Source organism: Sminthopsis crassicaudata, chromosome 3, assembly GCF_048593235.1.
Source record: "Sminthopsis crassicaudata isolate SCR6 chromosome 3, ASM4859323v1, whole genome shotgun sequence".
Lineage (NCBI taxonomy): Eukaryota > Metazoa > Chordata > Mammalia > Dasyuromorphia > Dasyuridae > Sminthopsis > Sminthopsis crassicaudata.
Genome location: NC_133619.1, coordinates 560325437 through 560351888, shown reverse-complemented (window position 1 = coordinate 560351888; position 26452 = coordinate 560325437). Strand labels below are relative to the sequence as shown.

General features: G+C 32.8%; 1 protein-coding gene across 3 annotated transcripts in view; it reads left to right on the top strand.

The window, feature by feature from the left end:
- NOX4 (NADPH oxidase 4) overlaps positions 1-26452 on the top strand; it is a 225920-nt gene that overhangs the window by 144636 nt on the left and 54832 nt on the right. The window lies entirely within an intron of this gene.

Genomic DNA, 26452 nt, shown 5'->3' with positions numbered 1-26452 from the left:
TTTACATCAATAGAATAAAAAATATACATCAAGAATAAAAAAATGAAAATGCTAACATGTTATTAAAGTGCAAGAAATACTGTTTTTACAACATTAATAAATGCAACATGTCAATTTATTTGTATTCTTTAAGCAGCTCATAGTTATAGCTTTGTATTTTTCTAAGAAAAATTAAAATTGAACATTATCTCTATAAAATATTCATCATAGTATCATTGGAGAATAAATATAATATGCCTTTCATGAATAAGTGCATAGTATCAGTTCATATAAGTCTCTCCAGACCTTTCTGAAATCATCCTGCTAATCATTTCTTATAGAACAACAATATTCCATAACATACATATACCATAACTTATTCAGCCATTCACCTATAGTTTCCAGTTCCTTGCCACTACAAAAAAGAGTACTATAAACATTTTTGCACATATGGGTCCTTTTTCCTTTTTTGTGATTTCTTTGGGATATAGGCCCAATAGAGAAATTGTTGTATCAAAAGGTATGAACAATTTGATAGCCCTTTGGACATAGTTCCATAGTACTCTCCATAATAGTTGGACCAGTTCACAACTCCATCAATAATGTATTAATATCCCAGTTTTCCTACATCCCCTCCAACATTTATCATTTGTTCTTTTGTCATCTTAGCCAGTGAAGAGATGTATAGTGGGGGGAATTGTTTTTTCAAAGGCTAAACCAATCAATTTCATGCTAAAAAATCTTTTTAAATTATTTATTAATGATATTATTTTTAAAACATTGAGTTCCCAAAACAATATGTTTCAATCTTCACTTAGAATGTATTACTTCTCTCTTAAAAGGTGAACAGTATTTTTTACTATGAGTCCTTTGTTATTGTCTTGGATCATTGTTTTGATCAGAGTAGTTGTTCTTTCAGTCATTCATTTTTTACAATATTGTTGTTATTCTATGCAATGTTCCCCTGGTTTTGCTCTTTTAACTCAATTTATTTATGTTTTCTCAGCTTTTTCTGAAACAGTTCCTCTCATTATTTTTTATAATACAAGTATTCTATCACAATTAATGTTACACAACTTTTGCAGCTATTCCCCAATTGATGGAATGCCCTCAATTTTTGATTCTTTGCCACCACCAAAAGAACTTCTATAAATATTTGTATACATGTAGATACTTTTCCTTTTTCTTTGATTTCTTTTGGATATATACCTTGTAGTACTATTTCTGGGTAAAAGTGTATGCACAGTTGTATGGCTTTTGGTGTATTGTTCCAAATTGTTTTATGGAATATTTTATGGAATAGTAGAGACAGCTCTACTAAAGGTGCATTGATGTCTCTGTTTTTTCACATGCTCTCCAACATTTATCATTTACATTTTTATAATATTGGTCAATTAGGAAGTGGTTCTTATTTCTATAAATTTTGTTCTATTCCTTATACATTTGGGAAGTGAATTCTTTGTACATAAACTTGCTATATAAGCCCCCCTCCCATTTATTTTTTTTCTAATTTTGTTTGCATTGAATTTTCATCTAATAATATTATCAATTTTATTTTCTGTGATTCTTTCAATCTCATGGTTGGTCATAAAGCCTTCTCTTTCTTATTCATGGATTTGGCAGGTAAATTTTTCCATGTTTCTTTAATTTGCTTGTGACAACCCCCTTTATATTTGAAGCCTGTACCTTTGTGACATTATTTTGATATTTGATGAGAGGGCTTGATCTATGACTAGCTTCTGCCAGAATGCTTTCTATATTTTCCATTTTTAAAATCAGATAATGAGTTCTTGCTCCAAATCTTATATTTCTAGGTATATCAAAAGCAATAGTGCTGGTCATTTTCTACTATATATTGTGTACCTAATCTATTCCATTGATCCACTGTTTTATTCTTTAGCACATACCAGATAATTTTGATGGCTATTTGTTTGTAATATAGTTTAAAATCTGTTATTGTTAGATTACTTTTTTCAATTTTAAAAAGTGATTCCTTTGATGTTCTCGATCTTTTGTTTTGCTAGATGAATTTTGCCATTATTTTTCTAGATTTATAAAATGATTTTTGGAAATTTGATTGGTATGGAGCTGAATAAATTAACGTAGGTAGAATTTTTTCTTATATTAGCTCAGTATACTCATTAATAATTAATAGTTATCTAATTGTTTAGATCTATCTTTGTGTAAGAAGTGCTTTGTAATTTGTTAGGATTACAAGGTGATAACTCAGGTTGTCTGGGCAATTCTCTAGCTCACAATTCACACCTTTGGTTGGGGCCTTTAAGAGGAGTTTACACCTTTGGACTTCTGAAGAGGAGTTTTGCATATTTAGAGGAGTTTACATATTTAAAGGAGTTCACACCTTTAAAAGGAGCAAGTTCATTGGCTGTAAGAGTTCTCACTAGCCCAATCTCTGCTAGGATAAAAGAGGGCAGCATTGGGTTTGAGAGGTCTAGTCTGACTGGGAGATTGAGTTTAGATGGCAGTCAGGAAGAAGCAGTCTGGACTGGAGAAGGACAAGAGCTGGAGGAGATTCAGAGCCAGGATTCAGCTAGTTCTTTTTGAGGAGTTTGGTGTTATAATGGATAAAATGTCAGGTCTGGAGTCAGGGATTGTCAACTCTCTTTGCTCAAATTTGGTAGCTATGTGATCTTAGGCAATCCACGTAACAGTTTGCCTCAGTTTCTCATCTGTGCTAGAAAAAGAAATGGCAAACTACTCCAGTATTTTTTGCTAAGAAAGTCTCAAATAGTATCATGAAGGGTCAGGCACAATTGAAATGATTGAACAATAACAATATTAAGTGGGATTTCTCTTTTTATATCTTCCTTCTGAGTTTTGTTAGTAATGTGTAGAAATGCTGATGGTTCCCATATTCCATTCCGCTCTTATCTTCCATTAGGGAAAGATAAATTTCTATATCCATATTGAGTGTATTTTTTTTTTGAGTCAATTCTGATGAGAGTAAGGTTCACTCTCCTCTCCTTCTTCCCCTCCACTTTTTTCTTGTCTCTTTATGGCAGATAATTGACACTACTCTTTTTCTCCCCTTTCCTTTCACTAAATACATTGCTCTCTCACCCCTTAATTTAACTTTTTTTAGATGTTATCCCTTCATATTCAACTTGTGTGCCCTCTGTCTATATATACTTCCTTTAACTGCCATAATAATTAGAAATTTCTAATGGCATACAACTATTATTTTTCCATGTAGGAGTGAAAACAGAAAAACGTTATTAATTCCCTTAAGATATCGCTTTCCTGATTATCACCTTATACTTCTCCTGAGTCCCATTTGAAATCAAATTTTCTCTTAAGCTATGTTGTTTTTTTAAATCATGAATGCTTTAAAATCCTCATTTCATTGAATTTCCACCTTTTCTTCTAAAGCATTTGCTGAGAAGGTGATTCTTGATTATAATCCCAGCTCCACTATTCTTCAAAATATCATATTCCAAGCCCTCTGGTTTGGTATTTTAATATATAAGCTGCTAGATCTTGTGTTAGCCTCAATGTGGCCACACTATAATGATAAAGAATTGTTTATTTCTGAATGCTTGTAATATTTGACTTGGGAATTCTAGAATTTGGTTATAATATTCCTGGTAATTTTCATTTTGGAATGTCCTTCAGGAGGTGATCAATGAATTCTTTCAATTTCTGTTTTATCCTCTGGTTCTAGAATATGGGGCAATTTTCCTCAATATTTTTTGAAAGATGATGTCCAGGGTCTTTTTTTTATTATGGCTTTCAGGTAGACCATTAATTTTTAAATCCTGACTATAAATTTTAAAATTCCTGGATCTATTTTCTAGGTCAGTTGTTTCTCCAATAAGGTATTTCACTTTTTTCCTTTTTTGTGTGTGTGTTTTGCTTTACTGTGCCTTGATTTGTCATAAAGTCATTAGCTTTCATTTGTTCAATTCTAATTTTTAAGAAATTATTTTCTTCTGTAAGCTTTTGTGCTTCTTTTTCCATTTGGCCAATTTGTTTTTTAGGAATTCTCCTCCTTAGCTTTTTGTAATTTCTTTTGCACCTCTTTCAATTCTTTTCCAAATTTTCCCTCTATCTCTCTTATTTGATTTTCAAAACAAAGGTTCTGTAACCTGATAGCAATCCTTCTTTTTCTTTGAAGCTTTGGATGTAAGAGCTTTAACTTTGCAATTCTCCTCTGAGTGTGTTTTGATCTTCTTTGTCACCACAGTAACTTTCTATGGTCAGAAATGTTTTCTGTTTCTTGCTCATTTTTCCTAACCTATTAATCAGGTTGTAACTGTTTGTTAAAGTAGGGGTCTGTTTGCAGGAGGGAGAGTGCACTCTCCTGAACTTCAATAGTTTTGTACAGCTGTTTTCAGGAATCCTTCTAAGGATCTGACTATAAGCTCTCTTTTCTTCCCTGGAACTGTTAGATGTGCCTGCCTCACTAGTTGTAAGATTTAGTATGTCAAAGCAATGGAGTCCTTCCTCATTGCTGATGAAGAGAGCTCTTGTGGGCTGATGCCTCAGGAAGCTGTCACTGCCACCACTGCTCATGCCCACTCTTTTTTTGCTGGTTTCCCAAGGTCCTCTCACCCTAATGATAAAACTTTCTTATATACCTTCCAATTAATCTTTGATGTTTCTGGGCTGAGAGGTTTAGAAACTGCCAGTGCTGCTTCATATTTGGAGATCTTGCTTTGCCAGGACCAGGGTCTTTTCTGCTGACCTTTCAAGTCTTCTTTGGTGTATCTGGGCTGAGAGATCTGAAAGCCATTATTACTGATGTTGATTTAGAAGTCCCTAGATTCATTCCTGCTTTACTGGTGTGGAGCTGGAGCTGGGGACCAGGGCTGCAGGCTAGACTCCAACTCTGATATTAAAGAATTTTTCTGTTAAACTCTAAGAACATTTTCCATTGTTGCAAAATGTTCTATTCCATCTTTTGGGGTGTTCTGATGTCATAAAATTTGTTTAGAATCATTATTTAAATGAATTTGAAGTGGTTTGGGAGAGAGCTTAGATTAGTTCCTGCCTTTACTCTGTCTTCTTGGCTCTCCCCTCCACTTCAGGGTTTTCTAAATTGTACCATTATATTATCTACAAAGAGTTAAAGTTTTATTTCCTCGTTGCTTTTTTTTTTTCCCTCTTCAATTTCTTTTACTTGTCTCATTCCTATAACAAGTACTTCTGGTACAATTTTGACTAATCATGGTGATAATGGACAGTCTTGCTTCACCCCCTGATGTTATTATGTTTACCCTCATTACAGATAATGCTCACTCTTGGTCTTAGAAGGATTTTGTTGATTTTCTTAAAAATATATATATTTATGTATACATATGTAGATATAAAGATACATATGCATACATACATCCCCCACATATACACATATCTTTCCTATCCCTGCTGACTCTGCTTTAATTCTGTTCCTTAACTTGCCTTTTTATTACTTAACCTCCCCCTCCCAAGAATCCCTCCTTTGACTTCTTCCCCCACCCTTTACTTCCCTATTCACCAATTCCTTTTCCCTTATTTCTTTATAAATTTTGGAGAGTGCTATACCCTTTATGGTATATATGTTGTGTTGTCTATTTACCCCATTCCCAATGTGAGTAAGTTTTCAGAGCTGTGAGCCCTCCTTTCCTCTCTAATACCTCTATTTCTATTCTTCCTCTGCACTTCATACAAATACCATAATTACTATTTTTACCTTAATTCTGCCCCAGTATTTCTCTCTAGCTACCCTATTGTTGATGCCAATCTTAAACATATGGTATATATTTTTCATGTAAAAAGAATATAAACAATTTGTCCATGTTGAGGTCCTTGAAACTGATCTTTGAGATTGGCTCTTATATGTCAATTTTGATTTGATAAAAAGTCCTGAAAATCTTCAAGTTCATTGGATGTCCATTTTTTTCTCATTAAATATTATAGATAATTTTGCTGGATATGATATTTTTGGCCACAAACATAGTTCTTTTGATTGTCAGAAGAGAAGATTCCAAGACCTGAAATCTTTTATTGTGACTGTTAATATGCTTTCTATTTAAAAAAATAATAAAGGAATGGATATTGTATTTTCTCAAAATTTTCTGCATCTATTGATATAATTATATAATTTTTTAATATTTGTTATTGATAGTCAGTTATAGTTATGGTTTTCTTGATATTGAAGTAGTCTTCTATTCTTGATATAAATCTTACCTGGTTATAATATATGATTTTTATCTAGTCTCCTCGTTAGTATATTTTTAAAATTTTTACATTGATATTCATTAGGGGAATTGCACTATATTTTCTTTCTCCATTTTATTTTCTCTGGTTAAGTTATGAAAACTGTACTTGTGACATAGAAAGAAGTTGGTAGGACTTTCATTTACTCTTTTTTAAAAAATTATATAATATAATTAATTTTTCAAAAGGCTTGGTAGAGTTCACTTGCAAATCTTTCTGATCCTAGGGACTTTTTGTTAGAGAACTCATTTATGGCATGTTAAATTTCTTTTTTTCAATGTAGAGTTATTTAAGTATTCTATTTCCTCTTCTCTTAATCTGGATAATAGATTGTCAGTTTCACTGGCATATAATTGGGCCAAATTGCTTGTAATAACTGCTTTAATTTAATGTTTATTGATACCATTACATTTTTTTCCTTTTGTTTTATCTGATATCATGATTGCTATCCTTGCCTTTATTTTTATTTCAACTGAAGCAAAATAGAATCTGCTTTAGCCCCTCATTTTAACATATATTGTAAAATTCTGGTTTCTAATCCATTCTACTATCTCCTTCCATTTTAGAGTGAATTTATCCCATTGATATTTGTAGTTATAATTAATAACTGTACATTTCTCTCCATCCTATTTTATTCTATTTTTCCTTCTCTCTTTTTCATACTGTCCCTTTTCAAAAATTAATTTTGCTCCTAACCACTGCCTCCTCTTTTTAGTTACCCATTTATTCCCCCCTCTTAATTTCTTGTTGGATAAGACAGATTTCCATGATCATATGAATGATGTGTGTGTTCAAATAAGAAAGAAATGGATGAATGTATGTCTACATATGTGCTTGTGTGCATATTTTCCATCATTGAACCAATTGAGATGACAGTAAAATTCAAATATTCTCTCCGGTTCTGTTCCATTGTAAAAAGTATTGTATGTGAGATAATTTCCACATTCTTCATCTTTCTTCTCCTTATTCTTACTGCACCCCTTTTTCTTATCACTCCATTTTTAGAGATTATCCTAACACAATCCACCATGCTATTTCTCTATGTGGAATTCTCCTAAGCATCCTAATAATAATAAAATTATTAATAGTTACACATGTCATCTTGCTATATAGGAATACATATAGTTTTACCTTATTAAATCTCTTATGATTTTTCTTTCATATTTATCTTTTTGTGCTTCTCTTTATTCTTGTGTTTGAATGCCAAATTTTCTGTTCAGATTTGGTCTTTTAATCAGGAATGCTTGGAAATTTTCTATTCCATTGATCTCTATTTTCCCCCAAAAGATTATCCTCAGCTTTGATGAATAATCCTGGCTCCTTTGCTTTCAAGCATTTCATATTCCAAGACCTCCAACTCCTTCACAGTGGCTGATGCTATATGTTGTGTGATCCTGAATGTGACTCCATGATGTTTCAAAGATTTTTTTTCTGTCTGCTTTCAGCATTTTCTCCTTGGCCTCTGGAATTTGGCTATAATAATCCTTTGAGTTTTTATTTTGATACCTATTTCAGGAAGTTATTAGTAGATTCTTTCAATTTTTATTTTTCACTCTAGATCTAATATATTATGGCATTTATCATTTCTTGAACCTATGATGGGTTCCTCAGACAATACTTCCTAGCTATGTGATCCCAGGCAATTCACTTAACCTCAGTTGCTTCAGCAAAAAAAAAAAAAAAAATGTGATGGCTAGTCAGTTTTTTTATCATGTCTTTCTCCTAGATCTATTTTCTACATCAGTTGTTTTTCCAATGAAATATTTTACATTTTATTCAATTTTTTTCATTCTTTTGACTTTATTTTATTATTTCCTGAAATGGCATGGAGTTACTAGCTTCCACTTGCTCAGTTCTAATTGCAATTTAAAAAGAGGAGGAGAAGAGGGAATCAAAATCTGAGGAGGCATGTGTTAATAATTAAGGTAAATTCCGTACTGTAGAAAATCATGTTAAGAGATTATCATGTTATTAGTCAACTCATCACTCTATCAGATTACAGAATAAATCTGCTGGCCCTTTTCAGCCACATTAATGAAATGGTGATTGGCAATCTGACACGGAGCTTAAACTATGTAGTTTTGATGTAAGGCAGTGGTCCTCAAACTTTTTAAATAGGGGGCCAGTTCACTGTCCTTCAGACTGTTGGAGGGCCAGATTATAGTAAAAACAAAAACTATAAACAAATTCCTATGCATGCTGCATATATCTTATTTTGAAGTGAAGAAACAAAATGGGAACAAATACAATATTTAAAATGAAGTAAAGTTAAATCAACAAACTTACCAGTATTTCATTGGAAACTATGGGCCTGTTTTTGGCTAATGAGATGGTCAATGTCTGGTTCCATATTTGTCACTGCTAGTCGTAACAAGTGATGCAAGTATGCATCCACTAGTCTTGATCTAGTTGGAGATTTCAAATATTTCATTCTAGAAAAAAGTCTGTTCACAGACATAAGTGCTGCCAAAGATGGTTGCCATTTTGAGTGCATGGTTCCTGAGATGAGGATATGTCGCAGAGGGGAGAGATGCATAGAAATTATGAAGGCTGCGTGACTTGAATGCGTCTTTCAGAGAGTGACAATTCTGCAGTTCAGCCAGTTCCATTTGTTAAATTGTATCCACATTTTCAATGTCAATAGAAAATAGGTTACGGAAAAGCTGTATGCCCTGTTCATGGAGATGAAGCTCTTTAAATCTAAATTGGAACTCCTTTTGCAGTTTTTCCAATGAATCTACACATGTTTTGTTTGGGAATGCAATCAATGGTTTTTCTGCTAACAGATTTTGAGTTGTGAGGAGATGGCTGAAGTTTTCCTCTTTCACTTGTTTGATGAGGAGGCCTAATTTTACTTCAAATGCTTTGACATGTGATTGCATATCACAGATGAGCTTCCCGTTTCCTTGAAGTTGCATATTGAAATTGTTGGGTAGCTCTGTTACATCTGTTAGAAAAGCAAGGTACCATTGCCATTCTGCATCACTGAGCTCTGGCACTTCTTTTTTTGTTTGAAAGCAGAAAAGTTGTAATCTGTGGAAGTAAGTCATAGAAACATTTCAAAACTCTCCCTCGACTCAGCCAACGGACTTCTTTATGATATAGAATATCTTCATACTCAACATTTAGCTCAGACAGAAATTCCTGAAATTGTCTGTGATTTATTACATTAGCTCTAATGAAGTTAACACAAGATACCACAATTTTCATAACAGAGTCCAACTTCAGTGATTTACTACACATTGCTTGTTGGTGGATGAGGCATTATATGACTATTGGATGAGAATGATTATGTTTGTCCATCTCTTGGTTAATGTGAGCAGTTACTCCTTTCTTAGACGCCATCATGCTAGGGGTACCATCAGTTGTCACATGGCTAGTTTACCCCAGTCCAGCTCCAAACCATTCATAGTTTGGCAAACTTTTTCATAGAAATCCTCTCCTATAGATGTTCCTTTGATGGTTTGCAGTGCAGCAAGCTTTTCTATGACTTCAAAATAATCATTCATTCTACTAATAAAAATTAAAAGTTGTGCAGAATCATGAACATCATTGCTTTCATCGAGTGCCAAGGAAAAATATGAATTTTTTTTGTGGAGTTTTGCAAATGCTGATGCAGATTGTCTCCCATTTATTCAATCCTCCATGTAATTGTAGGTCCTGAAAGACGCACTGTACTAAATAAATCGGCCTTTTCTGGACACATCTCTTTGGCAACAGGAAGAAGGCATTCTTTAACAAATTCTCCTTCCACAGATGGTCTTCCAGTATGTGCTATTAGCTTGGCAACTTGAAAACTTGCTCACAGTGATGAAATATTTAGCTGCTTCTGCTTCACAAAAATATTTTGCTGAGTTGTCAATGTTTTCAGTTTTAATATTTTATGTTTTCTCACTTCTCCAACAAACAATCATATTTATCTTTATGTTGAGTTTCATAGAGTCGATACAAATTATATTCTTTTAACACAGACACTATATTCTGGCATATCAGACATATAGCTCTTTCCTTGTACTGCATGAAAAAATAATCATAAGTCCATTGTTCTTTGAATATCCTACACTCCAAGTCAATTTTTCTTTTTCTTGACATCATTATTTCTAAGGGATTTCAAGTTGCTATTAGTAAAATACCAATATATACAGTGCTACAAAAATAATACACCAGCAATAACTTTGCCCACTCAGAGACATACAGACTGCAATGCCCAACTTCCTCCAAGCTGCCTCTACGCTGTGATGCCTCCATTTCCCACACTCTCTCTCCTGTTTCAGACCTTCACTGCACACAAGTCACCGCTCAGGAGGCCCTCCCAAATGCCCTGGCTTCCTCTGAATACTAGGATCAGTTCTCATGATCCAGCGCTGCATTATCATACGTGCTACACTTGTAATTTATCATAATTGCAGGCAAGACTGTGCATATATGTATATAACTATATGATATATTGTATGTGCAGAATGAGCTTCAGTGACAAATAGTACACTGGAGCTTCTGAGTAGGTCATCATGTGACTTGAAGCAGCACAAGTATATGAGGACCTTAAGAGTCTGGAGGGGAACTATTTTAATGACCTAGAAAAAATAACAACAAAATTCATATGGAAGAACAAAAGGTCAAGAATTTAAAGGGAATTAATGAAAAAAAAAAGTCAGATGAAAGTAGTCTAGTTGTACCTGATCTAAAGCTGTATTATGAAGCAGCAGTCACCAAAACCATTTGGTATTGGCTAAGAAATAGACTAGTCAATCAGTGGAACAGATTAGGTACACAGGACAAAATAGGGTACAAATATAGCAATCTAGTGTTTGACAAACTCAAAGATACCAACTTTTGGGATAAAAATTCATTATTTGAAAAAAACTGTTGGGAAAACTGGAAAATAGTATGGCAAAAATTAGATATGGACCCACACTTAACGCCATATACCAAGATAAGATCAAAATGGGTCCATGATTTAGATATAAAGAATGAGATCATAAATAGATTAGAGGAACAGAGGATAATCTACCTCTCAGATTTGTGGAGGAGGAAGGAATTTATGACCAAAGGAGAGCTAGAAATCATTATTGATCACAAAATAGAAGATTTTGATTACATCAAATTAAAAAGCTTTTGTACAAACAAAACAAATGCAAACAAGATTAGAAGGGAAGTGACAAACTGGGAAAACATTTTTACATTTAAAGGCTCTGATAAAGGCCTAATTTCCAAAATATATAGAGAACTGACTCTAATTTATAAGAAATCAAACCATTCTCCAATTGGTAAATGGTCAAATGATATGAACAGACAATTTTCAGATGAGGAAATCGAAACTATATCCACTCATATGAAAGAGTGTTCCAAATCACTACTGATCAGAGAAATGCAAATTAAGACAACTCTGAGATACCACTACACACCTGTCAGATTGGCTAAGATGACAGGAAAAGATAATGATAAATGTTGGAGGGGATGTGGGAAAACTGGGACACTGATGCATTGTTGGTGGAGTTGTGAAAGAACCCAGCCATTCTGGAGAGCAATTTGGAATTATGCCCAAAAGTTATCAAACTGTGCAAACTTTGATCCAGCAGTGCTACTACTAAGCTTATATCCCAAAGAAATACTAAAGAAGGGAAAGGGACTTGTATGATGCCAAAATGTTTGTGGCAGCTCTTTTTGTAGTGGATAGAAACTGGAAAATGAATGGATGTCTATCAATTGGAGAATGGTTGAGTAAATTATGGTATATGAAGGTTATGGAATATTATTGCTCTGTAAGAAATGACCAGCAGGATGAATACAGAGAGGCTTGGAGAGACCTACATGAACTGATGCTGAGTGAAATGAACATGACCAGGAGATCACTATACACTTCAACAACAATACTGTATGAAGATATATTCTGATTGAAGTGGATATCTTCAACGTAAAGAAGATCTAATTCAGTTCCAGTTGATTAATGATGGACAGAAACAGCTACACCCAGAGAAGGAAAAGGGTGTAAAATGTTTGCACTATTGTCTTTCTACCCAGGTTACTTATACCTTCCAAATCCAATTCTTAACCGTGTGACAAGAAATTTGGTTTTACACACATATATTGTATCTAGGTTATACTGTAACACATTTAATATATATGGGATTGCCTGTCATCTAGGGGAGGGAGTAAAGGGAAGGAGGGGGAAATTTGGAAAAGTGAATACAAGGGATAATACTGTAAAAAGAAATTACCCATGCATATGTACTGTCAAAAAAATTATAATTATAAAATTAATAAATTAAAAAAATAATATGGAGGGGGATGTAATAGTACACCAGCTCTTTACCCCCTCATACTCAGGATAAGTGGGGGGGCACTAAGATCAGACCCCCAGTGATTCATATATTAGTAATATTGCATCTCTTTATGAAACTACAGAACATACACACAATGATAAAACTGATGGCCACAACAGCCAGATATGAAGTCACTATGGATACAGGGCCATGGCCTGGTACCAAGAGCCTCACTTTGGGCGACAATAGCAGTCAGTACCGCAACATGCACTAGAGAAAAAGCCATTACATTGTCATTACATTATAATGACAATGGTAGAGTCAAGCTGGGACTTGTGGTACTAACTGTTACTATACCCGCGCACCAGACACAGCCCATATATTCCCCCTGCCATGAGCATGCACTGTACATCTTTTGCACTTGTCTGTTGTGGTAGTTCTCCACCTTCTGCATTTCTCTCCCTTCCCCACACCATATACCCCGGCCTGGGAATTCACCTCACCTCAGTATCGCCTCACACTCTGCTTCTGCCGCCTCAGCCCAGTGCCAGAAGTGTGCATTGCTAACACGAGTTTAGGTTGAACATCACTTCCAATCTGATTTTGCCATAACCGGGCGGGCGGCATAAATGTCCTCAGCAGGCTGCATCTGGCCTGTGGGCCCTAGTTTGAGGACTCCTAATGTAAGGCATGAAGATGGCAACTAAAAGATTAAGCCAATTAGAGCAGTTTCTCAATATGTAAACAAACATGAATGTGCATGGTGTTCTATGTACTACTGCATCTAATCAAATAGAAACTATAAGTAATAAGCAGTTAATTATCTCCATTGGTTTTTTGCCTAGTATAATGAAGAATTGAAAGTAATTTTTAAAATTAATTATGATAATTTAATTTCAATTTATTACTTCTATCTATCTCCCTATTCTCAAATAATTGATGGTGATGATGATGATGATGATTATACTAAGCATCATGGTATACTGGATCAAGGGTCAGCCTTGGAATTTAGCAGAACTGAGTTCAGGTTTTGCTTCTAATATATGTAAGCCATGTGACCCTGGGTAAGGTCCCAGAAAATTGTCTAACATCTAATAATTATAGAATTACCAGGAAGCTAGTTGGCACAATAAAATTAAGTGCTAGACCTGTAGTCAAGAAGATCTAAATTCAAGTAAGCTCAGACACTGATTAGCTATGTGACCATAGGCAACTCACTTAATCTCTCTATGTTTCAGTTTCCATAGCTATAAAATAGGGATAATAACAACTCCTGTCTCTCAAAGTTGTTCTAAGGATCAAATGAAAAATTAATTGTGAAATGTCTAAGAAATACATATACATGTTAGCTATTATTTAAAAAATTATAAGTTTAGGGACTAGACTTGTATTTTTTTTTATTAGTATAGAGATCTCTCAAGTGAAAAAATATTCTTTTAGTACATGCTGGTACCTACATTAAAATGTAAAATCTTTGAGTATTGCCTAGATTGTTGAGGAGCTGAGGGATTTACCTAGGTCACATCTTATGTATCAGAGGTATTCTTATCTTCAAGGCTAGCTTGATATCCATTGTGCCATCATATCTATCAGTAAAATGATAATAATAATAATTTATATTTATATTGTATTTAATGTTTGATGTTTAAAACCATGCTGCTAATCATAATAATGTATATCTATATTTTATGCTTACAAAGTACTTTACATTAGCACAATGCCTTGCACATAATAGGTGTTTAATAAATATTTGTTGATTGATTGATTAATGGTTCTTTTGAAACTCAAAATAATTCCATGAGGTAGATCTTATACATATAATTATCTATTTCTCTATCTAAGTATCTATCTATCTGTCTATATTTTTAACAGATAAGAAAACAAAGGTCCAAAAAATAAAGATATTTTCCCAGTGATAGAAAATAGGTTTGAAGGTGAAATTTGAATCTGGCTGTCATGACTCCAAACCAACTAACCATACTTACTCCAAGACTATATAAAATTGGTTGCTGATCAACTTTAGCTAAATGAGTTTCTATATCTGGAGCTACTGTGATGAAAGAGGGAGTTGTACTTCCCTATGCTCATCAACAAAAAGGTCATATTTTTAAATCCACTTAAAGTTTAGAAATTACATTACTTACAACAGTTTGGTGAGGTTAGTCATTTCATTATTATTATTGCCATTTTACAGATTAGAAAACCAGGCTAAGTAAAGTAGTTTTTTCCATAAACATATGGCTAGATAAGTGCCTCACCTAGTTTTCACTCCAAATCTAACACTTCTCATTATTTTTATGATGAGCAATAAAAAGAAGAAATATCAAAATGTAGTACACAAATGAAGAGATAATGTATAGGAAAAAAAAAAATTTTTTTCTCGTGCAGTTGTGATATCTTATAAGAGGTCCATGCACATAGTATTCTTTTGCTTTTTTTGTCTTAAGAAAATAAATATATGCTGTCAGCACACTGTTTGTAGGTATGTAGTAGGTAGTATGTAGTAGGTACTTAATAAATGAGATGAATTTTTATGTACCTTTTCTATTTTGTGAATTTAATGAAGAAATGAGGAATAATTTGATAGAATAGGGTGGGAAACACTTTTAAATTATGTTTGGAAAGAATTGCTTTGTGTGAATGCCTTCTTTCTAAGGATAAACTACGTTGTCAGGCTATTTTCTTCTCACTCTTTCGTTTGCTTAAATTTTATTGATGATTGTCAAGTCAAGTACTGCTTCAACTTCATTAATATCAAGTACTGGGCTACTCAGATTGACTAGCCATGTAATTTCTTTTCTAATATCTTTTAAACTAGTTTAAGTATAATGTCATTCTTAATATAAATAAAATCTTAGTAGGAGGCAGATGTATTGGAAATTAACTGATATTTTTTGACAAAAATATAAATAAATGTCTTATTTTGAAAGAGGAAGAATAGAATGCATGATCAACTCTAAAAAATTAATTGAATTTAAATTTTATGTTGATACCTTTTGTTTTTATAGCACATTCATTTTTTCTTTTCATTAGTATTTTATTTTCTAATTATATGTAAAGATTATTTTCAACATTAATTTTTATAAGATTTTTGAGTTTCATTTTTTTCCCTTCCTTTCCCCCTCCTCAAGGCAGCAAGCAATCTGATATAGGTTATACATGTATAATTATTTTAAACATATTTTCATATTAGTTATTTATGAAATAAAGATCAGAACAAAAGGGGGAAACCATGAGGAACAAAAAGCAACCAAATAAAGGTGAAAATGATGTATCAGCATTCAGTTTCCTTAATTTTTTCTCTGGATGCAGATGGTATTTTCATCCCAAGTCTATTGAAATTGTCTTTAATCACTGCATTCCTGAGAAATGCTAAGTCTATCATCATTGATCATCACATACTATTGCTGTTATTGAGTACAATATTCTTGTTCTTACTTCACTCAGCAACAATTCATCTAAGTCTTTCTAGGCTTTTTTGAAATCAGTTTGCACATTATTTCTTATAGAACAATAATATTCCATTTGATTCACATATTATAACTTATTCATTCATTCCTCAACTGATGGGCATCTATTCATTTTCCAATTCCTTGCTACCACAAACAGATCTGCTACAAACATTTTTGCACATGTGAAGCCTTTTTCCTCCTTTTTTATCTCTTTGGGACACAGACCTAATAGTGATACTGCAAATCAAAGAGCATACTGTTTCATGTCTCTTTGGGCACAGTTCCAATTGGTCTCCATGATGGCTGGATAAGTTTCTCCCCATCCCTTTCAATAACTATCATCTTTTCCTGTAGTATGACCCAACAATTAGGTGTAAGGTGTGCTACTTCAGAGCTGCCTTTCTCTAAACAATAGTGATTTAGAGCATTTCATATAACTATAGATGACTTTAATTTCTTCATCTGAAAATTGTTCATAACATTTTGACCATTTATCAATTGGGGAATGACTTCTGTTCTTACAAATTTAAGTCATTTATCTATATATTTGAGAATTGAGGCTTTTATTGGAAACACTGGCAATAAAAAACATCTTGCACTTTTCTTTTTATCTAGAGCTTTTCTTTTTCCCTTCTAATTTTGACTGCATTGATCTTGTTTGTGAAAACCCTTTTTAATTTAATGTAATCAAAATTTTGCATTTCATAATGTTCTCTGTTTCATGTTTGATCATAAGTTTAGAGAAAGACTCCAAACATCTGACACGTAGACTATCCAGTGTTCTTCTTATTTGCTTATAGTATCATCCTTTTTATATTAACTATGAACACATTTTGAAATTATCTTGGCATACCGTATGAGATTTTGGGCTATACCTAATTTTTGCCATACTGTTTTCTAGTTTCCTCAACAATTTTTGTCAAATAGTGGGTTACCATCCCAGAAGCTAAAGTTTTTGGATTTTTCAAACAGTAGATTACTACAATTATTGACTAGTGCAACTCATTCATTTCTGAATATATTACTCCTTTCTTAACCCATCTTTGAGACACATTTTTCAACAAAGATTTTAAAAAGAGGAAAAAAACAGTTGAGAAAAAAAAATGGTCATAAATCTAAATGTAGCCAGCATCCTAATCAAATGTTACTAAATATACACATTATTTTGTAATGGCTTGTTATTTTAAATGTTTATTGTTGTCTATTGCTTTTTACACTATGGACTTCTCCCAGTACTTTTGCCTATCTAGAATTATCAGTAAAGCAAAAAAGTAACATAGAAACTATCTGGTAGTTTATGCAACATTCTAGATCTGTAGTCTAGTGTTCTTCTGAAAGAAGGGAACCTTATTTCATTTTAAATCCATTTTCATCAAGATCATTGCATTTAAAGTGTATTCTAATATCCTTTAGCATTCATTTCATTTGCATTGCAATCAGTATTTAAACTTTTCACATGATTATATTTTCATCACTCTATTATAAATTGTTACACATATATATGCAAACACACAAATATAATATTAAGTATGATAATGGTAAAGAGACAGCATACTTAGTGGAGAGAGAGCTACTTTTGAATTTGGGAACACTTGGATTCAAGTCTTATTTTTGATGCCTCTTTGACCAGAGGCAAGTCAGTGAATCTCTTAGTGCCCTAGCTATTTGATATATAGAGAAGCATGATGGATAATGGAAAAAGCATTAAATTTGCAAAGGACCTAGATTCAAATCCTTCCTCTGTCACTTCCCATCTTTGTGACCCTAGGAAAGTCACTTATCTTTTCAAGTCCACATGTGGAAAATGAGGAGATATGCCTACATAACTGCCAAGTTCCCTCCCAGCTCTAAATGTATGGATCAGAGCTGCTGATCTATATCATCCCATGGGAATTACCAAAGGGATTAAATCACAGGTGTTTATTCTTGCAAATAGTCTCTTAGTGACTTTTAAAAATAAAACCTAAGAATTGTTTATTGCTTCTATAGAACAATATTTATGAATATACTACTTGTGCAACATCCCAAGAAAAGTTGAGTTCTCAAAATAATTATTCAATCCCCAAATCATTTTCCTTTCTTTGGGATTATTTTTAAAAATTTTGATAGTAGTAATTATTTTGTGGATTGGCTAATATGTTGGTGACTACTCCAAGAAAAATGTAAGAGAATAATATATTTTGGAAAAAGATAAACCATATCATAAAGTGCTACATTTGAGCAGGCTTGCTTGATAGCTGGGGAGTTTCATTGGAAATTAAGAACAGTTTATCATGGGAATAATTTCCTGGGCATTTAATCTTTGAAAGAGACATTCTTCATAATAATTTACATTAGCAGAGTGCTAGTCAATATTATACTTTTAGCTAAGTTAGAGGGTGTAATTTAGAAGTAGGAAAGAGGAATAATTAAAAATGAGTAAAGCCTTCCTGGGATTGTGGGCTCTACCATACAGTTACCTTTAGTCTTAGACTTTGAGCATATTGGATGGATTATAGGTAGTATAAACAGATGTGTATTTTATGTACTCTTATGATAATATTAATATAAATAAAATGAATATTTTTCTCTCTGTCCTTCTTTATAAGCTTTCTGCCCATCAATGATTTAATATTCACCCGTAACTGGCAAATGTCAATTGCTATAAAGCTTAACTTTCTAGCTCTTTGGGAGAAGTGTTCAATTTTTCAGTAAGTGAAAAGTTAACTACCTCCTGCCTTGTCATTCTTGTCATTTCATCTACATTCTGTTGTGATGCAGTCAGACTAGAGTATTACATTGCCCTTTGAGGTGTGCCTCTACGGTGGTTTTAAACAGTTGGTCTTTCTCCTACGATATTACGAATTATTCAGAATCCAATATTCCTGGTAATGTTCCATAGTATATGTTATATTGATAACAGTTAGAAATAAAAGTATACTCTGCATGGTCACTTGCTTAGATACTCAATCCATATAAGTTCAAAATTCATTTTTTTTCTCAGATGTTGCCAGAGACAATCCCATTTCTCTGTGTCTGAGAACTTAAATTAAAATCTTGGCTTTGTTATATATTTCTTTAGTTTTAGAAACAATATTTAACTTCTCTGGGCCTCAGTTTCTAATCTATGAAATGAAGGGCTTGTATTAGATGCCCTCTGAGGTCCTTTCTAGCTCCCAATTTCTAATGCTATAATGTTTGTTTCTGATCATTTTCCTAACCTTACTGTTGTTATAGAAAATGTCATAATACAGGTCTCTTGTTCCCTCTGATGCTGCTAACTTATAGGAATTCTTTTAGCACTTCCTTACTCTTCTGTTACCTATTAAGAATTGCTTGAGCCTCACTCCCAAAGCAAAAATATGCATGTGTGTCTCATACACACAAAGAATGACTCTTTATCAGGGAGTCCAGAATCCCTTTTTTAGCTGATTAATATATAATTTAATAGTTTTAAAGCACCTCTTTCTACAATCCTGTTCACAATTAAAACCATAAATCATAAAAAATTATCTCCTTAGACATAGAGGCACTTAATCTCCTTCAGCTGTCTATCATATTTTAGACAAGATCAGGGACCTGCCATAGAGATTAGAATTTATAGCTATGCTAATTTCATGGAGAATCCTGCTAGTTATGTTTAAATTAATTTTATAGAATTATTATTAATTTATATTATACTTATATTTATTAATTTTATAATAAATTTAGTGGGTTTGTTTTTAGAAAAAAAATCAATTCCATAATATTTCTATCTCATCTTACTACATTTATACAGTATTTTTAAGATCAATCTTATAGGTTGTACTTGTTTTTATAAACAATAGGAAGAAATTATCATAATTTGTAGCATATTTTACTTGTAGAGGAAAAAAATGATGTAAATGGAATTTTTGGAACACAGTGCATTTATAAGGTAGAACTCCCTTGTCACTATGTTGATAGGAATTTGAAGGGCCATGTGACACTTAAGAAATGATTTCATCTTAAATACTGAGGATTTCTGATCATCTCAATTTGGCCATTCCTTCCAGTGATTTAGATGGCAACCTATTATTCCTATCCATATTATGTAGCTCTTCTTATCTCAAAAGTTCATTATATGGAATCTACCCAACATGTTGGAGACCTTTTTTTCTCCTGAAATTGCAAGGGTGTCACTGAAGAACTCTGGAAATCCATTTGTCATCTGTCACATTTACTATGGAAACAAATCAACTTCTCTTCCTCATATACAATTCTGTAGTTCAGGGGAATAAAGATTAGTGTCATCCCTCACAGACTAGCTTCACCAGAGTTTATTTCTAGACCCAAGGGAAAAAGAAAAATAGCTGCTAGAGCAGGGATGCAGTGTACAATCTCCATCCATTCAGTGAGCAGCACATGAGTGGGTCAGGTGAGAGGGAGAATCTGCACAAAAGTCCTAGAGGTTCAACCTTCTATATTGTTTTAGACAAAATTTAGAAAATGTTTAGTTACCAGTGGGAGAATGCTCTATCATCTAAAAAGCTTACAAAATTGAAGGTATTTTCTATACAGTCTTATTAAGAAAGAAGGAATGCTAAACAGAGGGAAAATAATGGAATAAAGTTTACTCCAGCAGTACCATTTGAGCTAGAGGATGAAATGGGGCACTACAATTGTATCAGTCTAACCAAGTCTGTTTCATCAGACCAAAAATTATTTGATTATTTCTTTTATTCCTATTCTTCAGTTCCTCATTAATTATACGTTGTATCATATATATTCTATGCATTAAATAGTCACAACTACTTATACGTTCTCAACTGAAATTTTTGTGACTTTGAGAAGCATTGCTATTTTATATTTTGAAAAAATAAGAACATCAACAATAACTAATGTTATGAAAAGATCCATGTTTACTTTCACTAGAATTTACTTGGGCAATTTTTCTAAAACAATCCATTTAGTTCCCCCTTTTAACTTCATACACAGAATATTGTCCATTTATATTGTTTTTTTTTTCCATTATACATGTTTGGACATGCTCTACATTGTTTCCATTCAAATACATGACATGTTGGAATGTGGGTAATAGACATTGTTCATCCACCTGCTCTGTGGCATTGGAAAGCTAAATTGCTTTAAGTGATTATAGCCCTCTTCCTAGAAGATCTGCATTGCCTTGAGGCTTGATATAATAAACACAATATCATTCACAAATTGGGGCATCTAAAAGATATCATCATCCACACAATATCTTCTTTGATCTGTACATTTCATTGTATCTTTTCCATCACAATGGAGAAAATCTGAGGCAAAAGTGTGTCTTTTAAATGATATGTCTGATATTTATTATCAGAAGGTCCCTGCTCCTGCTAGTGCTTCTCCTCACCCTGGGACTATAATCTTGAATTGTGTATGAGAAATTCAATAGTATCCTGTTTCCAGAGCTAGAAAAAGATCCTCTGTAATCCCTTTCTGACTATTTGTCAGATCTCCTTACTATTTGTGAGTTAAAAGCACCAAAAGCCACTGCTACCACTAATTCAGTTGCCTCTAAGACCTGTTGCTGTCTTGATGAAGCTTGGTTTGTGCCAGTCTTCTCCACTTTCACCTCAATGAGACAGACTTTGCCTGCCAACCTTCTAAGCTGTCTTGAGCTGAAAAATTGTTTCATTCTCTCTTTTGTTGGTTCTCTCACTCCACTTACTGTTTTGAGGCATTATTTTGAATATTGTTAGGACATTAATTTGGAAGGGCTTATCCAAGAACCTGCCTTTACTTTACCATCTTGGCTTTCAAATTACTTGCAATTACTCAATTATTTAAACTTATATATAAAATTATTATAGGCAATTCTATTGTTCATTTTCATTTTTTATTTCATTTAAATAATTAAGGGTTGATTATTTTAATTGAACATCATTTCTTCTTCTCATTATTATTCTTTCTTTTTAATCTTTACAAATTCTGATATTAGCTATAATGAGTTTTGATCTATGCACTGATTCAGGGATAAATCCTATATCAGTAAAATCATTTTATGTTAAAATATTCAGTTTTATTCTCCATAGACCAGTATCTACCAGTACTTTTTTGAAGGAAAAAATATATGTAGGTGGATGAGATTTTTTGTAAAATTTTGAAGTTTTAGCCTTCTAAATATCTTTTTTTTTTTCCAAACAATTATTTGAATCTCACCTCTCACCATCCTCAACTTTTCTACTTCTCTGTTTTAATTGTTATGGGTGAAGCTTTATTGTTATATGCTTACTAGCTATTTAACTCTATGTGAATCACATAAGCTGTGTCTACCTCAGTTGAACAATGGAAATAATAATAATAATACCCTCCTCACCAAGTTATTGTGAAGATGACATATTTGTAAAGTAATTTGCAAACATTAATGCTCTATTATTATTGTTAGGTCTTAAATATCAAGTATCAATGTATGATCTTTTAATAAGAATCTATCAAGTTTTTCATATAATTCCTCTACCACTTTGACCTCTACAATGAAGATTGTTGCATAAGCTCCAATTATTTTCATTGTGTTCTTTTACAAACACTCATCATTGATATTGCAATATGTGATAACCAGATATGGCATTAAATATCATTGCTTTGTACTCTTTGGACATATGATAAAACCCAATGCATTCATTTTGTTGTTTTTTCAAGAAAGTACTTGTAAGCCATCCTTCCATGAGGCTACAAGTTATTCATTTCTTCTAATACCATTCATAGCAAGAATATCAATATTGACATGATTCAGATGCTCTAGGAATATGTCCATTCATTGATCATTTGATTTGTTGGTTATAATATTTGGCCATTATAAGTGGGAACAGTTTGGCAAGTAGTCAAAATTAAAATTACTTTATAATATAAAAACTTTATGTTCTTTAATACTTTATGTTTCCCTTCTGATTATTCTGTCACTATCATTATAAAAGCAGAAAGTAACCATACAAAATGAAAGGTCATTTTCCATTTCCACTGTTTTACATTTTTCCATGGTAAAAAAAAATTAAATAAAATTTCATTGCTCAGTAGAGAGCCAACAGGAATTGTCTGGATTTAATGAGTTGACTGACTTAGACCATAGAATCAGAATCTCCTAAATACTGTTATTGTAGCCTTTGAGAACTTAGCTTACTCTATGCCATGATGTGGTATCAGAGTAGGATTTATCTTTTAAACACATACATATATGTGGTTTTGTGTGTATGAATATGTTTACATATATGTGCACATGCATATATAAACATATACAACTGTGTCTATAAATGCATGGATATATATGTGCATACATTCACATTTATGTATATACTAAATATATAGTGATATGCATAGACAGGAGCAAGTCAATATGTGTGTGCCTACAAAATCCTAAATTTGGAAGTGATCTCAGCAGTAGTGCCTAATCTTTAGACATTTAGGAATCTATAGCATATCTGAGAAATGGTCATTTATACTCTGAAGGTCTCCAGAAGTGGAGGGAAGCCCCTGCCTCATTTAGCAGCTCAATCCACTTCATGATGATTAAGATATTATCCCCTTGATATTAAGCCTAAATTTGCTTCTTTTCAAATTCAGCCTACCTCCTGATTTTGCTCACTGGATATATTCTTTTTTCATGTCATTTTTTCTAAAAATATATATTTATTTTATTCTTAATTTAAATAACATAAAACATCTCCATAATACAGAATAGGAGGGAAAAGGTGATTATAATGAAACTACAAGTCTATTATATATATCTTGCTATTCCTTTTAAACATATAAAATTATCATATAATCTTCCCTCCCTAGACATAACTACCATTAGACACAAATATGTATGTGTATGTACATATATCTAAAATTCTATACATACTTCTATTCATCACCTTTTTTTCTCTAGATGCACAGCATCTTCCTTCAAATGTCCCTTGTAGTCAATTTGGATATTTATAATAATCAAAATGACTTAGTCACTCAAAGTTATTCTTAAAACAATACTCTAAGAAGGAGATTATGGGAAGATGACAGAGTAGATCAGGAAATTTCAAGCTCTCCAAATTTTCCCTACAAACAAAACAAAATTGTGCTTCAGGATGAAATAGGTAAAAAAACAAATACTACTGAGGCTGAACTAAGCATCCTCCTGGGACACCACTGAAGAAAGACTCTAGGAGGAAGGTTTAACCCACATGAAGTGTAAACACTTTTAGATTAGCTCCCCTTAAACAGTGAGCAGGGATCCATGGGGCTAGTGGGGTCCAGAGGTAACCCCAGGTGAACCACAGGAACTTTCACCTCTGGGACAGCATGGGGACTCAATCTGAATCTGAGAATATTAAGGGAAACATGGCTGATAAAGAATACCATGCCCAGCTATGCTGCTGAAATACCACCCTAGGTGAGAAGGAACACATACAAAGAATGGGGCAAGGAAGCTGCTGGCTATTGACACATAAAAGAAGCTTGGAGTTCTTGTTTTGAGGTTCTAGGCTAGAGAAGAAAACTAAATTGAAGTAGGAAGCACCATGTATTTCCTCCTAGAATTAAAGATGGATACACTAATAAGCTCTCATTAGAAAAACAACAACAGGCAAAGGAGAAAGAACCTAACCATAGAATCTTACTATGGGAATACATAAAACTGGGGTTCATCTTCAGAGGAGAACACTGAAGTAAAAAAGCTTTTCTTAACTCAAAGAATTTATTGAAGAACTCAAAAATCAAATGAGAGAGACAAGAAAAACTAAAAGAAAAAGAAAAACAATAGCAGCAATAATAAAAAAAAATCTAGGTAAAGCAAGCAGATTATGAAAAGAAAGTCAACCAACTAGGAAAGAAGATCCAAAGTCTCAAAAAAGAAAATAATTCTTTGAAAATTAGAATTGGGTGAGGGGAAGCTAGCAAAGCTGTAAGAGACCAAGAAGTAATAAAACAAAATATTAAAAATGAAAAAAATAGAAGAAAATGTAAAACATATTGTAAGAAAAACAGCAGATCTAGAGAACAGATCAAGAAAAGAAAAGAAAAGAAAAGAATAAGGGGGCTACTTAAAAACTGTGAAAAACAAAAACAAAAACAAAAAGTTGATATAATAGTTAGTACAAGTAACAATCAAAGAAAATTGTCCTGCAATGTTAGAATGGAAAATAGAAATAGACAAAAAGTAATGATTATCACCTTTAAGAGATTCTTTGTGGAAAATACATAGGAATATTATTGCCAGATTTTGAAATCTCCAAAATCAAAGAGAAAATTTTACAACAAACCAAAAAAAAAAAAAAACAATTCCAATATACTGGAGCTACACTTAAAATTTTTCAGGATTTATCAGCAGCCATATTAAAAGATCACAGGTGCTGGAATATTATATATTGACAATCAAAACAGGCTTGTGACTGAAACTATTATGTCCAGAAAAATTAAGCATATCATCGAATGAAAAAATGAACATTCAGTGAACTGCTAGATTTTAAGAATATTGTCTCAACCAAATCTAAACTCAGTAGAAAATTTAACAAATAAAAGCTAACATAAAAGACTAATTTCAAGGGACTCAGTAAGGGCAAACTATTCATGTTTTATACGTAGAAATGTAAACTATATGTCTAAGATTGACATCAGTAATCCAAAAATATTGGGGCAGAGCTGAGTATGATCTGGCTCTAAAAAAAAAAAAAGAAAAAAAATCTAGGAAAAAATAGTAATTTTGCTGTAGAAATGAAGTGCAGAGGAAAAACCAACAGAGAGGTATTAAAAGGGGAAAGGAGGCTGGTAATTCCAGAAATTTATAATGGGAATTTACATTGAGAATTTTACATGGAAGGTATAACATCATCCAAAATCCATATAGAAATAAAAGGGGGGAGGGAATAGGATAAGGTGGGGGTAGAGAAGGATGTTTAGATTGTGGGAGTTGGAATAAGATATATAGATTAATGAGAATGAAATAAAGAAAGAAGGAAAGGAAAAGGGAGGTTAAGTAAGGCTAGGTAAGGAGTAGAATTAAAATAGAAGAGTGAGCAGGGATAGGAAATAAGATATATGAGCACAATAACAAGAATCAGGAGTATAATTTATTAGGGGAAAAAAGTAGGTCTAGTAATCATTGATCTTAAAGTCAAACTTAAATAAGTACATAGCAAAGAATAATCTGCAGGAAAGCAGAGGAAAGATTGACAGTTATGAATATAATGTTTTCTGTTATTATATATACTTTTTTGCAGTGGAAATTTATTACATATTTTGAATTTTCCCTAATATTCTGCTAGGCACATGACATTATCTTGTTGGTTTATTTTTTCCTTTTTCTTTCTTTTTCTTTTTTTTTTCTCATTTTGTATTTAGTTTAAAAAAAAAAAGAAAAATACTGTTGTTACTGTATATAATGCTCTCTTGCTTCTGTTCATTTTGCTCTTCATTATTTGCTTCACGTTTTTCCATGTTTTTCTAAGATCATCAGGCTTGTCATTTCTTATATAACAGTAATCTTCCATTATGATCGTGTCATTTTTATCCTTTACAAGTTAGCTTTTCAAATACGTAAAGATATCTATAATGAGACACCCTTAGTCTTTTCTTCTCCAGACTTTACAT